The sequence below is a fragment of the Lygodium microphyllum genome, chromosome 17 (assembly GCF_053477565.2).
Source record: "Lygodium microphyllum isolate KBCC chromosome 17, Lygodium_microphyllum_v1.1.10, whole genome shotgun sequence".
NCBI lineage: Eukaryota > Viridiplantae > Streptophyta > Polypodiopsida > Schizaeales > Lygodiaceae > Lygodium > Lygodium microphyllum.
Window position 1 is genome coordinate 7,280,282 of NC_141151.1, and position 16,322 is coordinate 7,296,603.

The following is a 16,322-nucleotide window of genomic DNA, read 5'->3' on the forward strand; positions in this document are numbered from 1 at the left end:
TGGATGTTTTTCCTTGAGTGATTCATGAAAACCTTGAAAGATTTTGTGAGGCAAAAAGCACGGCTTGAGGGAAGCATGGCTGAGGGTTGGTTAGTGCAATCATCCCTTGTTTATATCTCTGAATATCTTGCTGAAGTGGACCCCTCTCAACCACGACTATGGAAAGATGATGAAGACTTGAGGATGACCTCTATAATACCTCAAAGAAAAGGAATGAGTAAAGTGCTAACAAAAGAAGAACTTCACAAGTTAAATAGTTTTTGTGTGCTCAGTAGTGATGTAATGAGCAAATGGGTGACACTATATAATGAAGCAAGGGCAAGAAGAAAAAGCGAAAGACAAGCATTTCGCACCAAATATGGATGTAATGTCTTATTTGCAGATTATCTAAATGCACTCCCATATCATATTAATATAGATTGGTTACATGAGAAAATGGAGAGAATGGAAAAAGAGGAGGAAATTAATATATCTCAAGAAGAGTGGAAATACGCACGAGATTGCTTATCAAAGGTGAGACATACTATCAATTAATTTGTTTCTATAAGTTATATTTTATATAAATAATTGACATGTTTGATCTTAATCTTTTACTACTAGTGCACATTATTCAATGCTATTTGGTATGGGGGTAAACATCTTCGAACTCAACGTATAGATGAAAAGAGAAATACCCAAGATTGTGGTGTCCTTGCTCACTTCGAGGATACCTATGGTACCATGGAAGGTTATTGTGGCTTGATCCAAGATATTCTGAAGCTTGACTTCAGACGATTCTTTATATATGTACTGGATGTGAAGTGGTTTAAAGAAGTGGGAACAAATGGTGAGCATTGCACAATCAGACATCATCCAAGTGGTTTTGTAATCATTGACTCTACAAAATTTCACCAAAACAAGAATGACACATTAGTACTACCTCAACAATGCGAGCAGGTATATATGCAAAAGCTAATTTTTTTATATGTATACATGCGATACATATACACAATATAATAAGTATTTAAGTTTTTTGCTTTTGTTTTTCAAATATAGGTTGTGTATCATCTAATGGTAAACAATAACCGATGGTGATATGTCATCTCTATATCTAATCGTTCAAAACCAATATATGGTAATATTACCGACATAGAGATAGCAGATGATAATCTAATAATTAATGATGATGTACATGATGACACCATAATGGATGATATGCGTGATATAGTACAAGATGAACCTCGTGAGGATGTTCAAGGAAACGCACAAGAAGACAATTATGTGATTGTCGATGATATTGATGAAGTTATTGAGCAATATAGCAACACATCTGATAGTGGGATAGACTTATTTATTTCGTTACCTCTTGGTAACATAGACCTAGAAGTAGATAGTTTAGCAAGGGGTGATCTCATTGAAGATGAGACGGATCATTCACTGTAACATACTTAATTTTCTTAATGATTCAATGTGCATTCTTAATTCTATGGTTTTTATCATGTGCACATATGCATACTCAAGAATCAATAGTCAAGTTTAAAGCTAAATTGAATTTTCCATAATAAAAATGAAGTATTTTTTATCATCTTCAAGTAGAGAAATTATGAGATACATATTGCAATGCTTGCTACTAATTGTATAATAAGGTTTCTATCACTTGCCACTAATTACTTATATCAGGCTTGTCAATTGGAGGAACTGCCACTCATTAGAGAGCAATGCAAAAATAATTATTAACTCTGGTTTATTTATTATATTAAGTCCAATTTCAGGTGGTTAAATAATTACGCGTCTGAAGGCACGTCTATAGTAGCGTCTATTTACACGGATATATAGACGCAAAATTCACGTCTATTTACAAGCTCTTTTACACGCACATATAGACGCAATGATAGACGCTCCCGACTTTGCGTATCTAACATGTGCATCTATGCCTCGTTTCTGTTGTAGTGTCCCTCTCTCATTATATACAAATTATACAAAAAATAAATAAATAAGAAAGAGAATACACTCTGCCTCCCTCTAGTTCTCTCATTTCATCCCCCTCCCTCTTCCATTTCCTCCCTCTCCCTCTCCCTCTCTTTCTCTCTCATTTCCTCTCCCTCTCTCAATATATATACACAAATCATACAAGCAAAAGTAAAAGAAAGAGAGAATGCACTCTCCCTCCCTCTCTCTCTCTCATTTCCTCCCCATCCCTCTCCCTCTCCCTCTCTTTCTCTTTCTCTCCCTCTCTCATTTCCTCCCCCCTCCCTCTCTCTCTCCCTCTCTTTCTCTTTCTCTCCCTCCCTCTCCCTCTCCCTCTCTTTCTCTCTCATTTCCTCTCCTAAACAAGCAAAAGAAGGAGAGAATTAAACCCTAAACAAGCAAAAGAATGAGAGAATGGACTCACTGATGAAATATGGTGAAGGTTTGGTGGCTCCTCTTCGCGATGAAGGCTCCTCCTCTCTTTCGCGAACGGCAGCGGCGGTGGCGATGGCAGCGGCAGCGGTGGCGGCAAGCCTTCTTCCTCTCCTTCTCTCACCCTATGCAAGATTGTCGCTCTCTCTCTCGCTCTCCCTCTCGAAATGTTTCACGAAAATGTGCGAAATGAAACGCACTCAAGTTTCGGCTTGTTTTTTTTTCCCTCTGGGGCATCGCTATTTGCGTTGCATTTGAGACGCAAATAGCGACGCCGCTATTCCTGCATCGCTACCCACCGTTGCTATACCTCTCTTTCCTTGTAGTGTCGTATATGCTCCCTCCCTCACCCTCTCCCTCTCTTTCTCTCTTTCCCTATCAAGTTTAATGTTTTTTCTCTCTTTTTCTCTCTCCTCTCCCTCTCTCATTTTTTTTCTCTCTTTCTCTCATTTTTTTATCCCTCTCATTTTTTTTCTCTCTTTCTCTCCCTCTCTTATTTCCTCTCCCTCCCTCACCCTCTCCCTCTCTTTCTCTCTTTCCCTATTATGTTTAATGTTTTTTCTCTCTCCTCTCCCTCTCTCATTTCCTTTTCTCTTCCTCTCCCTCTCTCACTCACTCTCCCTGCCTGACCCTCTCCTTCTCTTTCTCTTTTTCCCTATTAAGTTTAAGGTTTTTTCTCTCTTTTTCTCTCTCCTCTCCCTCTCTCATTTATTTTTCTCTCTTCCTCTCCCTCTCTCATTTCCTCTCCCTCACCCTCACCCTCTCTTTCTCTCTTTCCCTATTTTCTCTCTCCTCTCCTTCTCTCATTTTTTTTCTCTCTACTCTCCCTCTCATTTCCTTTTGCTCTCTTCCTCTCCCTCTCTCATTTCTTCTCCCTCCCTCACCCTCTCTTTCTCTCTTTCCCTATTATGTTTAACATCTTTTCTCTTTTTTTCTCTCCTCTCCTTCTCTCATTTTTTTCTCTCTTCTCTCCCTCTCTCATTTCCTTTTGCTCTCTTCCTCTCCCTCTCTCATTTCCTCTCCCTCCCTCACCCTCACCCTCTCCCTCTCTTTCTCTCTTTCCCTATTATGTTTAACATCTTTTCTCTCTTTTTCTCTCTCATCTCCCTCTCTCATTTCCTTTTGCTCTCTTCCTCTCCCTCTCTCATTTCTTCTCCCTCCCTTATCCTCTCCCTCTCTTTCTCTCTTTCCCTATTATGTTTAATATTTTTTCTCTCTTTTCCTCTCTTTTCCTCTCCCTTCCCCTGTCTTTCTCTCTCCCTCCCTTTCCCTCTCCCTCTCCTTCTCTCTTTCAATGTTTCCCTCTCCCTCCCCCTCTCATTCTCTCTCCCTCTCCCATTTCCTCCCTCTCTCATTTCCTCTCCCTCCCTCTCTTTCTCTCTCATTTCCTCTCCCTCTCTCAATACACGCGGATTATACCAAAAAAAGTAAAAGAGAGAGAGAGAAAACTCCCTGTCCCTCTCTCATTTTCTCTCCCTCCCTCTCCCTCTCTTTCTCTCTCATTTCCTCTCCCTCTCTCAATACACACGAATTATACCTCATTTCCTCTCCCTTCCTCTCCCTCTCCCTATTTTTCTCTCTCATTTCCTCTCCCTCTCTCAATACACACGGATTATACCAAAAACAAGTAAAAGAGAGAGAAAAAACTCCCTTTCCCTCTCTCATTTTCTCTCCCTCTCCCTCTCTCATTTCCTCTCCCTCTTCTCAATACACATGAATTATACAAAAAACAAGTAAAAGAGAGAGAGAAAACACAAAAGCAAAGCAAGAATAGACAATGCACTCATCATAAAGGCTCGAAGAAGGGTTTGGCGGCTCCTCTTCGCGACGGCGGCTCCTTTTCGCCCTCTATACACCTCCTCCTCTTCGCGAACGGTGGCGGTGGCAGTGAAAAGCCTTATTTCTCCTTCTTTCTCTCTTTCTCTCCCTCTCAACAAGATGGTCACTCTCCCTCTCACTCTCCCTTTCGCCCTCTCTTTCGTGAATGCACGAAAAATGACGCGCTCGGATTTCGGCCCGCGTTTTTTTCCTTTGGGTATCGTCACTATTTGCGTCACTATTAGCATCGCATTTGCAATGCAAATAGCGATGCCGCTATTTGTTGTCGCTAATGGCCATCGCTATAGCCTCATATCCTTGTAGTACTACTCAATTCGTTGATGAATCACTTATAAGGGTACTCTAGAATATATTTAAATAACATCTTTTTTAAAAGTTATATTACCATACTTTTCTTGAATCTTTATAATAATTATTCTAACATCACTTTCTTTTTGTGCAAGTGATCTTTGACGATATTTGGAGAGCACGATGAGTCGAGGGATGAGTGACAAGGAGTTGTAGAAGATATTCATACGTATGTCTCTAGTTTAGATGGCTTGATTCAGAGATATGGCGAACCAAGAGCTCTCTCAGACACCATCAGACTGTTTCATTAGATCTACTTCAGCACGCTCTGATGCTTCAGTTTCCAGTAGACGAGGTCGATGCTCTAGACTATGGTCCGAATGGAATGAGTGGTTATGGGGGATACTGTGGGAACATGGATGCGGTGAGCCTGCGATCGACTCAAGATAAAGTGCTACTCCTCGCTCTCATGCACATCTAAGAGAGGATATCTTAGGTGGTTGTGTTATGGAGGCACCAATGCAGTGTCTCCGTTTGGTCGTTCTGGTGGGGTTGTGTCACCTATAGGATTTTGTCACACCTATGGGAACATCTACTCCAATGACTCCAACTTTTTCTCACCCGTTCACAGGTGGCACCCCTATGGGTGCTACTTCAAATGATACAACCCTTGTGGGTACACTAGATGTACAAGGATCTCTTGGTTATGCTCAAGAGTGTGGTCGTAGGTGGGGAGATAACACATCTTAGATATACCTTGGAGAGGTATGGATACCTTGTAGATGATAGGATAGGAGCCGTAATCATGAATGATGAGGGGAGTGTGATGTCTTGTATGAGAGAGTTGTGCCAACAAGTTTCTTAGCACAATATCTTGGACCATTTCTTGGAAGAACATACCCGAGGGGAGCAAGGACTATATAAAAGCATCCTTGCATAAAGAGTTTCTAGTACCCACCGTGGCAAGGAGGTTTTCCATAGAGACTGAATGATGGAGTGCATGTGTGCATACATGTCACATAGATGATTGGATGCACGCAAGGCACTCAAGAGTGGCGCCTTAAAGCCCAAGTGGCTAGATATAGATGACTAGCGAAGACTCAATGAGGAGGCTACCTATATTGACAATGACTACTACTACTACTACTACTACTACTACTACTACTACTACTGCTACTTCTTCTTCTTCTTCTTCTCTATATACACACAAATATCTATATATGTTGTAGTGTTTGTGTGTGTGTGTCTCTCTCTCTCTCTCTCTCTTTCTCTCTCTCATAACTAATAATTACTAGTGATATATAATTATATACATAATATATTAATTAAAATATAATTAGATAGATTTATTATTAATAATTTACTAATATCTAATTAGTTATATTAAATTATTATCAGTTATAATAAATATATTACAAATATTATTAATATAAATAATACATAAAGAAAAATTACACATAATAATTCTTAGTTGAAATAATAAAGAGTTAATTACTATTATATAGTATAATTATATATCAATGTATATTTATAATATAGATATATAGATACACTAATCTATTTATTAATTACTATATATATTGTATATCTTTTAATATAAATTAAACATACATACATATATAACACCCCCACACACACACACATTTTTTCTTTTTGACTCTTTTTGTTTTTTCTATGTTTTATATGTGTATGCACACATGCATATTTATGTGTGTCTATTTGTGTGGTCTCATGAATATGGGCCATGTCTCTTCTTTTCATCATTTATATTTTTCTCTTCCTTCTTTTTCTTTCTCTCGTCTCTTATCTTTCTCCATGTCATATATGTGCATGTGTACACATGTGTGTATATATGTATGCACATGTGTGTATGCATTGCATATATATGTACATGTATATATTTGTATGTGAATGTGTGTTTTTACATAAATGCATGTATACATGTTTGTAAGTGCATGTTTTATAAAAAGGCATCCATTCTCTCTCATCTACTCTCTCTCTCTCAATTTTTTTCTCTCACTCATATATGTTTGCATGCATATGAGCATGTATACATATATGCGTACATGTGTATATGTGCATATATTATTTATTTGGTTCTATGTGTATTTGTGCATAGTTTTAGAGTATATGCACATTGCATAAAGATATTCAATCATTAAAACTATTATCCCATTTCATATATTCAATTAAAAAATAAATCAAGTCATTTTTTAATAGCATATGCATTTGTGGATGGTTTTTGAGTCTTTTCAACAATTAAAATATTATATAATTTCATATGTCTAATTTATAAAGAAATGAGAGAGAGAGAGAGAGAGAGAGAGAGCCACTTATAGTTTTTCAAACACTCACATTTTCCCTTTTCATATTTATATGCTATGTTCAATTGAAAAAGAGAGTGAGTGAGAGTATAAATATAATCCCTACTCATCCTTTAAGAAAAATCTCTCTTAAATTCTTGAAAATTAAATTGATTCTCATTATGCCACACGTGTAGGTCTATGCATGCACCCTAGTAGTGAATGATTGCAATTTTGGCAATCATTGCCTACACGTGAATGATTGGATATTCTCTCTCCTTTTTTTGGAATTTTAGCAATCATTGCCTTTTATGATTGTTTCACCTTGTTCTTGGCATGTTATTCATGGTGAAAAATCTCAAAAAGAAATAAAATTTTGAAGGAGCTTCTAAACTTGATTGAGAGACTTCCAACAAACTTCTTGCATGTCATAGAGATCTAGGAAAGGTTTGTCACATCATTTATACTTGCTTTGTACTCAATTATATCACTCTCTTGGATCTTTGAAAGGTAAAAGGTCACCTTTGCATGCTTGAAAATACCATTCATAGGAGAATAGGTATTTGGAGTGAATATCCTTTGATACATGTGTGTGTATGTGTGTGTGTGTGTGTGTGTGTGTGTGTGTATTGCAACTTGCAACACCCTCTCGGCCGCAATTTTGAAGGTGACAAGTTACAACACCCTTTAAAGGGGCTAGGCTACAATGCTCATGAATAACAGAGGTTTAATGTAAAATGAATTGCAAAATTTTGAAAACCTACATCTTCAAAATTTAAGGTAGAAAGTTTAAAACTTTCAACATTAGGAAAATTTTGAGCTATAAAAATGACAAATACATGTAATTTTTACTTAAAAATATTGCTAAATTTTTGAGATAAAAGTTATTGTATATGTGCCAAGAATGACAAATATGTATAATTTGACTCCAAAATCTGTGAGAAAGTTTCAATTAGAGGTTTTTGTATGTGCTATTGGGGAACGCTAGTTGAAAATGTCATCCGGCCCTTTGAAAAGGAATGATCACATTGCACAATCCAGGTTCTTTAGTCAAGTTTGAACTTTGGATTTTGGAGGCACACGGATAACCGTTTGACTTACTACTGGAGGTGGCCCACCTCTGATCTAATCACGTGGCCACCGCATTGAGTACGGACAAGTCGTGGTGTGCAAGCTGGCGGCAAAGAGATCGAAAGACATCATGATATATATATATATATATATGAATGAATATCCAGCAATCTCACGTACAAAGCCCGCGGGCCGCCAACAAGAACCTCTCTCTCGCTCTCTCTCTCCCCTGTCCCCTGTATTACTACAGGATTTCTCAAGAAGCAGCACTTTACTTAATCAAGTTCCTTCTCCTTCTTCTTCGTTGCTTAATCAACTTAGGCCAATATATCTATATATATATATATATATTCAGTACTCTAACCTCTGAAGAAGAAGATCGATGGAAGGGTTGCTGCCCCTAGTGATCCGCACCATCAGGAGTCGTCAGCGACAGGCCGAGTTCTACTGCAACCCCTCGAATTGCAGCGATTACTCTGGTTGGTCTTGCAGATCGTCGTCATCACTACCCTCTCACTATTATATGCCGCTAGCAATGACGCCTTGGGCCCTCGTCTCTCAGGACTCGCCCCATCAGACGTCGTTCCGCCATCGCAGTTCTAGTAGTGCAGCTCCCCTTCCTACTGCAGCCGCCGCTCCGGCCCAGGCCACTGCCATGCGCGATCATCAACGGCCCATAGCTATGATCAAGCTGCAGTCCAACGCATCAGCTTCGGCTCTACCAGCGGCTGCTTATACTGCTGATGCTAATCTTAGAAGCTTCATCGGTCCTACGCCTGCAGTACCCCTCCTTAATCCTCCCCCTCAAACGCGTAATTACCACCATGTAATTAAGGCTAGCTGATGACCCCCCCCCCCCCCCCCACAAATCATCGTGTAAAGACTAGCTGATGAGACCTTCTGGCCTCCTTTCCCTGCTGCCTCCCTTGCTCGTGCTCTCTCTCTCTCTCTTTTTCTTTGCAATCATAATGTAAAGGCTAGCTGATGATATCCTTCTGTGGCCCCAGTGATGCACCTGCACGTGTGCGCACACATGTACACATAACCAAGTCTAAGTATTGACACTCTTCCCCCCTCACACCTCCCCCCCCAATTGTGCCTCTAAAAATTTTTGAATAAAAAAACCCATAATGTGAATTTACATTGAGTACATTTAAAAAGCCTTCTCTTTTTAGAAAATTGTAAGTTAACATAGTAAATATACTCTTTCTTTTGAACTCATGTGGTATCTTACATGTTTCATAAGGTGGACCTCCCAAGACCTTACCAACATGGAATGCAACATCTTTCTATAAGTTTAGTATATTTCCTTTTAGGCTGGGTATGCCAAAGTTTTCCATAGAGCTAGGCTTAGTATGTTGATGCTTATTGTAGAATATTACCCTTATGCAAAACAAGTTCCTTTTCATCTATTTTTGCAATATATATGCATCACAAACTTGCAGAAGAAGTGGCATGGTACAATTGGCTCTTAATTTCCATAATATTGAGCTAGGTCACATGATGCTAAATATACAATTATTGATCAATATAGCTATCTTTATAAGGCTTGGTACGTCACCAAATAACCATTAGAGGATTAAGGAGAAGATTTTTGCAAAAGTTTGTAAAGAAAGGATGAGAAGCAATATTGTATTATTGCATAACTACTTAATTCAAGTGTAAATTTTTTGGTGGTCATTTCCACAAACTATTTTTAAATTTTCACAAAGTATATATTTTTAAAATGGCTATTTATAATTTCCTAGTCTCCTTCTCAACAATAAGCACTTCAAATCCTTGAGATTTTGCCATATAAACATAGATAGAAAAGACATCAACTCGATCAATATCCCATCCAGTCCCTTTCTTGATCGCATCACGTATGGCTAAAAGTTCGGATGATGAAGCCTTTCCCTTTTTCTCTACGTGCAGTGCACAGAACCATAAAAGAGATTTGTCCTTCGACAAACTGCTCTAACTGAAGGCCATAAGCAGCAGTTTCTCTTGCCACCTCTTGCATCACATGAGAAAATCGCAAAAGAGATTCCTCTAACAATTTCTTCATACCACCATTATCGAAATTTGGTTTGATCAACTGCTCTAAATCTCCAAAACATATCATCTTATCTTTCTAGACTACCAACTTTAGCCTTCTCGTCTCTTCAAAATCTTGACAGTCCTTCCACTCATGATCTGGACTATCACACCACATGCAACGATAGACATGACCATTCTTGGAAGAATTTGCTGGAGAAGAAAAAGTTGGGGCTAAAACTGGAGCTGGACTAAGTGGCTGCTACTCCATTCTAGTCATCTTGATTTGTAGGTCTTTTAAGTTCTTTGATATCTCCTCCAGCATATCTTCGACAACCAGTTTTGCAGATGATTTGACAACTATAGTAGGAATAGGCATAGGCATAGACATAGGATGAGAAATAGGAGAAGTAGATGATGATACAATAGGAGAAGTAGGAGAAGTCATGGTAGGAAAAGACATCGCTAGTGGTGACTACATCCCGTTCTGCAAGCGAGCCTTCCATCTCCACCTCTTTGTGAGTGTAGAAATTACATCGACAGCATCCTGCTATAGGCTGCATATGGTCCTCTTTGTCTTCAATCCCATAGGCTGCGTATGGTCCTCTAGCGGCTCTCCCAACTCATCCTAGAGTGCAAGATCAGCCACATGTAAGAATAACTCCACTTTCTCTGAGTTTAGAGCTCTTTGCTCTAGTGTATCCAAATGGTTGTATCGCTCTTCAAACTCCCGCAAGAATTCAAAAGCAACAAGTCCTTTGTTGGACTAATAAACCCACTCTCTGAATGTCTTCCATGTAGCAATACCATAATCCTCTAAGAAATATGCATCTTTGAGCGCTTTCTTGAAAGCATCCCAGTTTGAGTCCTGTACAAACAAATCTATCACTCTAACCCGAAAAGGAGGCATGACAAGTCGTAAGAAACACTACAACAAAAAGGCTCCATAGACGCGCTTGTAGATGCAATATTTGAATTGTGAAAAAAAATATCGGCCGCGTTTATTAATGCGTCTACAAAATCACGTCTAAAAGCACACTTATGATCAGAGTTACACGCACACTTAGACGTGCCTATAGATGTGCGTATAAACGCGCTACATAAATATATAATCATATTTATAAAAAAGTGGATATATTCATATTGTGCGTCTATACACGCGTGTATCTACGCGTCTAAAATCACGTTTACTCTGAAAGTTTTTGACGAGAATAGACACGTATTTATCCTACAATTTAGACGCGCTGATAGACGGGCAAAACAGAGGTATGAAAAAAAACCAGAGAGCGTGTGGCTTTGCAAGCCACATGCTCTCTGGTTTTTTTCCCCCCATCAACATCAAATTGTATGCTTAGGGAAAACAGAGAAAGATTATTTCGAAGATTAGATACTGAAAACAAAACAATGTATGTAGCACACGAAATTTCATATATATAGATGAAACGTTTTTACATTATGAGTTCTAGTGCTTGTGACGTCATGGTCGCAAGCACTAGCTGAAAGTAATATATATCAAAAATGAAAATTACAAGCCAAGGGGAGGCATGCATGCATGGGGCTCCTCTATATCTCCTCAAAAAAGGCATCATCATCACTACCACCACCGCTGCCTGTGTCGCTGCCATTGCTGCCACCGCTACTGCTAGTCCCCCCTTCGCTATCCTCAATTGCATCAGGGTTCGCCTACACAAAGGATTAAGGTATATAAATACCATTACAAACAATAAATTAGAGTTATCTATACTTTGCAAGTAAAAAATAAAACATACCTCTTCTGGTGGTGGAATCCTCATGGCGCAATTATATTGCTCCTCCATGATGAGTCCCTCCTCGTAGAAATGCTACCAAGTGGATGCCCGGTTATGACCTCGATGGTAGCCTACCTCTCTAGGAGTAGGCATCCTACCAACGATATGGAACTACAAAACAATTTGAACATACAACGTATTAAAACACATTACATAATGAAGTGAAACAAATTAAAAATTTTAATTTAAAAAAAAAAACAAATAATACTTACAAACGCAGCCTCCCATGACTCCCTGCCACCCGATCCATAATGCGACGATCCCATGGTTGCCATCTGGATACGTCACGCCTCTGCATGCTAGCGACTTGTCACTTTCTCCATTGCTCTCTTCTTGGCCTCTTTCCACTCCTTGCGATGGCAATTGGGTGGTTGGCCATATCCAGGGCGCCCCTGCTCTTGTCTCCGCAATGACTCCTTGGTGCGCATCATAAGGTGAGACCTCTTGTTATGAAGCGCGTTTCTCACCTTTGACCGTTCCCAATCATCTGAGAATCGTGAATTATCGGGATTAGGGTACCTTTTATGTACTGCCCGCAGCACCTCTTGCCACAAACCATTTTTTTGGTGCTTGAAGGGAATCATGCAATCTTTGTATGTGGCATGCACGACAGTCCTCAAGTAGGCTATCACTTCCCTCCCCTCAAAGTCATGCAAGATACCACCAACATCAGTGATACAGTAGTACATTTGTGGAGGCTCACCTCTCTCATTTTCCGGTGAGGGTGATCGAGAGCCACCACCTAGGCAACCCCCACAAAGCCCTCGACCTCCTCGTCCTCCTGCACCACTCTCCCTCCTCCCTCGACGTGCACTACCCTCTACCTCACTCGATACACGTGCCTATGCAGATGTACGTGCTTCGGCCGATCCATGTATCTCAGCTAATCCCTGTGTAGGCAAAGATGTGATAGGTGTCCCAGACATCACACTGAAAACCTCATCTGTAGTGGGAGGGCGACCAAGATAATTGGTCATCTCCCCCATGAATTACTCCTTATTGAATGGGGTGCTAGAGGATCCAGGATTCCACATCTACACAAGAAAAATCATATTATCCTGTGTAGATAAAACATATTACATACATCGTCTATACCTGCGTCTCTGTGCGCATCTATACCTGCGTCTCTGTGGGTGTCTATCAGCGTGTGTATCCTCGCGTGTACACTGCAGAGCACACGCATCCACACACGCGCTCAAAGACGCGCCCCCAGAGAAACATTTTTCACGTCTATATCTGCGTCTACACTGAGATGTAGACGCACTATCAGACGCGCTCGGTCGGCTGATTTTAGCAGACGATCGCCATTATTGATTTACAAAATGCAATACATAATGGAATCAAAAATCCTAAATACACAGACAGAGTAGAGAGAGGAAGAGAGAAACACAGAGAGAAAGAGAGAGAGAGAGAGAGAGAGAGAGAGAGAGAGAGAGACTCACCTTGGGTGTTTGGTGTGGCGGGTGGTGGTGCTTCTTTCTTCTTCTTCTTCCTCTCCTTGGTAAGTTACCCTCCCTTGATGCTTGCTTACTTGCTTGCTGGTTCTTCTTGTTCTCCTCTCTCTTGTTCTCTCTTTCTTCCTCTCCTTGGCTTTCCTTTTTCCCTTCTTGTGTGTTTGAAATGAAAAAAGAGGTGAGTCATGAGGAGGTGAGGCATGAAGAGACTAGGTGAGGCATGAAGAGACTGCATGTCGGCTTAACTCCAGCTTCAGAACCGCAAAAAACATAGGAAAGGAAAGGCGTAGTTTGAAAAGAAATGATTTAAGTATGATTTGAATTTTGACGTGTGCTCTATTTTTGCGTGTATAAGTGCGTCTATTTGCGCAGATATATAGACGCAAAATTCGCGTCTATTTACACGCACGTTTACACGCGCTTATAGACGCTGTGATAGACGCGCCCGACTTTGCGCATCTATGTCTCATTTCTGTTGTAGTGAAATAAGTGCTTCAATTGTATCTAACTTTCAAAGACTTTAAAGTAGGCTGAAACATTTCGGCCACCATAAAATAATATTCGTTCACTAACCACAGCCTTAATTGCCTTGGTCACACCATGCGTATGCTCATATTCGTGATGCAACAGTTGTTGTTGATCCAAGTGCTGCTAATGCAACTGTTGCTATACTGCATAGATAACTGCATCTACTAATTCTGCATCATAATGGCTGAACAAAGAGTTTGTAGCAAAGTCTTCATCTCATCGTTGAAAAGGAGGAAACAATCAATGATGAAGGTGGATTGTTTGAAGAGTCTCCCATCTTGATGATCAGAAGCAATGCTTTCGCGTCAGGTTCACCAGATGTTACACAAAATATGTACAAGAGCTCGTAAAAGTCATTCGATGTAGGGACGCTGTCGAAGGGTTTGTGAAAGCAAAGTCGCGTCTTCAGAAGACCTTGATATATGTCAAGATGGAAGATCAATCAAATGAATAATCCAATGTCATAATAACCATACAAAAATTCCAGAACTCAATCAATAAATTCTGTTTAGGCTTCAGCACGTCATACAGGTAAATAAGTGATATTTGTGTAAGGAACGGCTTTCCAAGGGAGTTTGCAACACTTGTATTTGTCTGAAGTAAATTCAACACCAGAGGAAAAGGCAAGCTAAAGTACCCTGTTCTGCAATTTTTCCTTTCAGACAGATTTCAATTTATGTTCCAGGATAATAAGAAGGGAAAAGAGATTGGATACAAAGCATAGTTGTTATTAAGAAACTTCCCACGAGGTTATTATTTCACAAGTCCAGTTTGAGGAGGTTTGGGAGATTCTTCTCAAAAGATGAGGGGATGATTCCCTGCAAGTTATTGGCATGTAGATCCCATGATCTGAAATTCACTCTGCAGACAACGAATACATGCTCCTCTGCATTCCACTCCAGGCTTTGGGCACACCACATCAATTTCCTTAATGACAAGAGAGAGCTTGTTCAAGACCAGGAGCAACAGCTCCCTTTCCAAGGGAGTTGAGTTGAATTTCAGGGCCTGAAGGTTCTCAAAAGTTCTGCTGGACCGAAAGAGAGACCACTCTCACCATCACTGATCTCAACAAGGTCCGATCCATAGCTTCCATTTTCAATGAAATCATGGACCATTGCGGCCAGATTGTGTTCACTATCACTACTACCATGTGCACCATGCGAAGCTAAATAGGCCTGCCCGTGCTTGTTCAAAACATCTCGATTGCTGTTGCCTCTGTCTTCAATTTGTGCCATCGACTAGTAACACTTGACGATTTAGACTCTACTTCAAGTTTAATGCATCCTCTTCTCTGGCTATGGCTTTCACAAGTTTGTCAAACTTCGTTATCCTTCACCACAGCTTTAATCGAGTTTGCACTATCTTCCTTCCGACATCTCGTCTTCTGATTTCAGTCGTCATCTCTCGTGCCAATTGCTTGTCGTCCGCCTGACTATTAAGTTCGTTGTAGATAGTCACACCTTCGACTTTGTTTTCTTCAGCTGTCAATCTTCTTTTCATCAGCAACGTCATATGAACATCTTCCTTACTACAAAGGTGTAGCTGGTCTTCATTCGTTGATCGTCACCGCAGTTGTTGCAGCATCATCCACTTGTCGCAAAATCTTCATCTTCGTCCCCAGCTTCTTTGCAACGTACTCTGATTCTTCCTTTACATCCCTTCGGCTCTTATTGTTGGTGCAGTGATTGTTCTGTTGTCGACTTTTACTCTGTCTTCAGCACGCAAGCCAATTGATGCAAAACAAAGGTGCGACCTGTCCTACTCCTTCCCGACGATTCCTTAATTAATCTCCCCCCTCATTCCTTTCAGTCCAAGCCTACTCCTCCTCGTAGTCACTTTGAACGCAGAGCTCGCCCTGTAAATCTAGACAACGATCCTCTCCTTCCCACCTAAATCAAACGTCCCCTGTTTTCTTCTCGTTAGAGCCTTTTCATCCCTTGTGAATCTCCGAAAATTGTCTATCTCCCTCCATCTCCCGTTGATCCTCTCCTGTTCTTTTGCGTCTCTTCCTTCCCCTTTTGAATTTTCTTTTTCCCCCCCCCAGTATTTTCTCTCCTTCCTCTATTTTCCCTCTGTCCCGATTCCTTTTAGCCTTCATCCTCGTTTTTAGACTTTTTCATTCCCTTTTTAGACCCTGTTCCTCCTCCAAAATATAGGTTGAAGGATAATAAAAAAAACAAGCACTGTCATATGAGCACGGTCCGAACCAAATCTTTTTGGATTGTCATTATATCACAAGATGGTGACCAAAGGCCAGTCGTCAACCAAATCATTATCCTTTGCATCAAAGCAATTTCTTAGTCACAACAGCATATACCAATGAGCTTTGACAAGAAGCAGTAGAACCACGATATGACCAATTGGGTCGCAAGTGAGGTCTTCTTCTATATTTTCCTCGGACTACCAGCCAGCCCATTGGAAATGGTGGAGTCTGGCTCAAATACAGTCCAACCAAACAGCACAAGCTTGCATAGTTCCTTCTCCATCTTTCAAGATATACTACTCAAGCATAAGATCAAAATGTTTCCCTCCTATCGTAAAGGTCACTGTGAGCATGGAAGAAACTTGATCACACTCCACAACACTCTTTCCATTCAGATTCGAAAGGCATTCGCACATCTTGCTAAGATACGCTT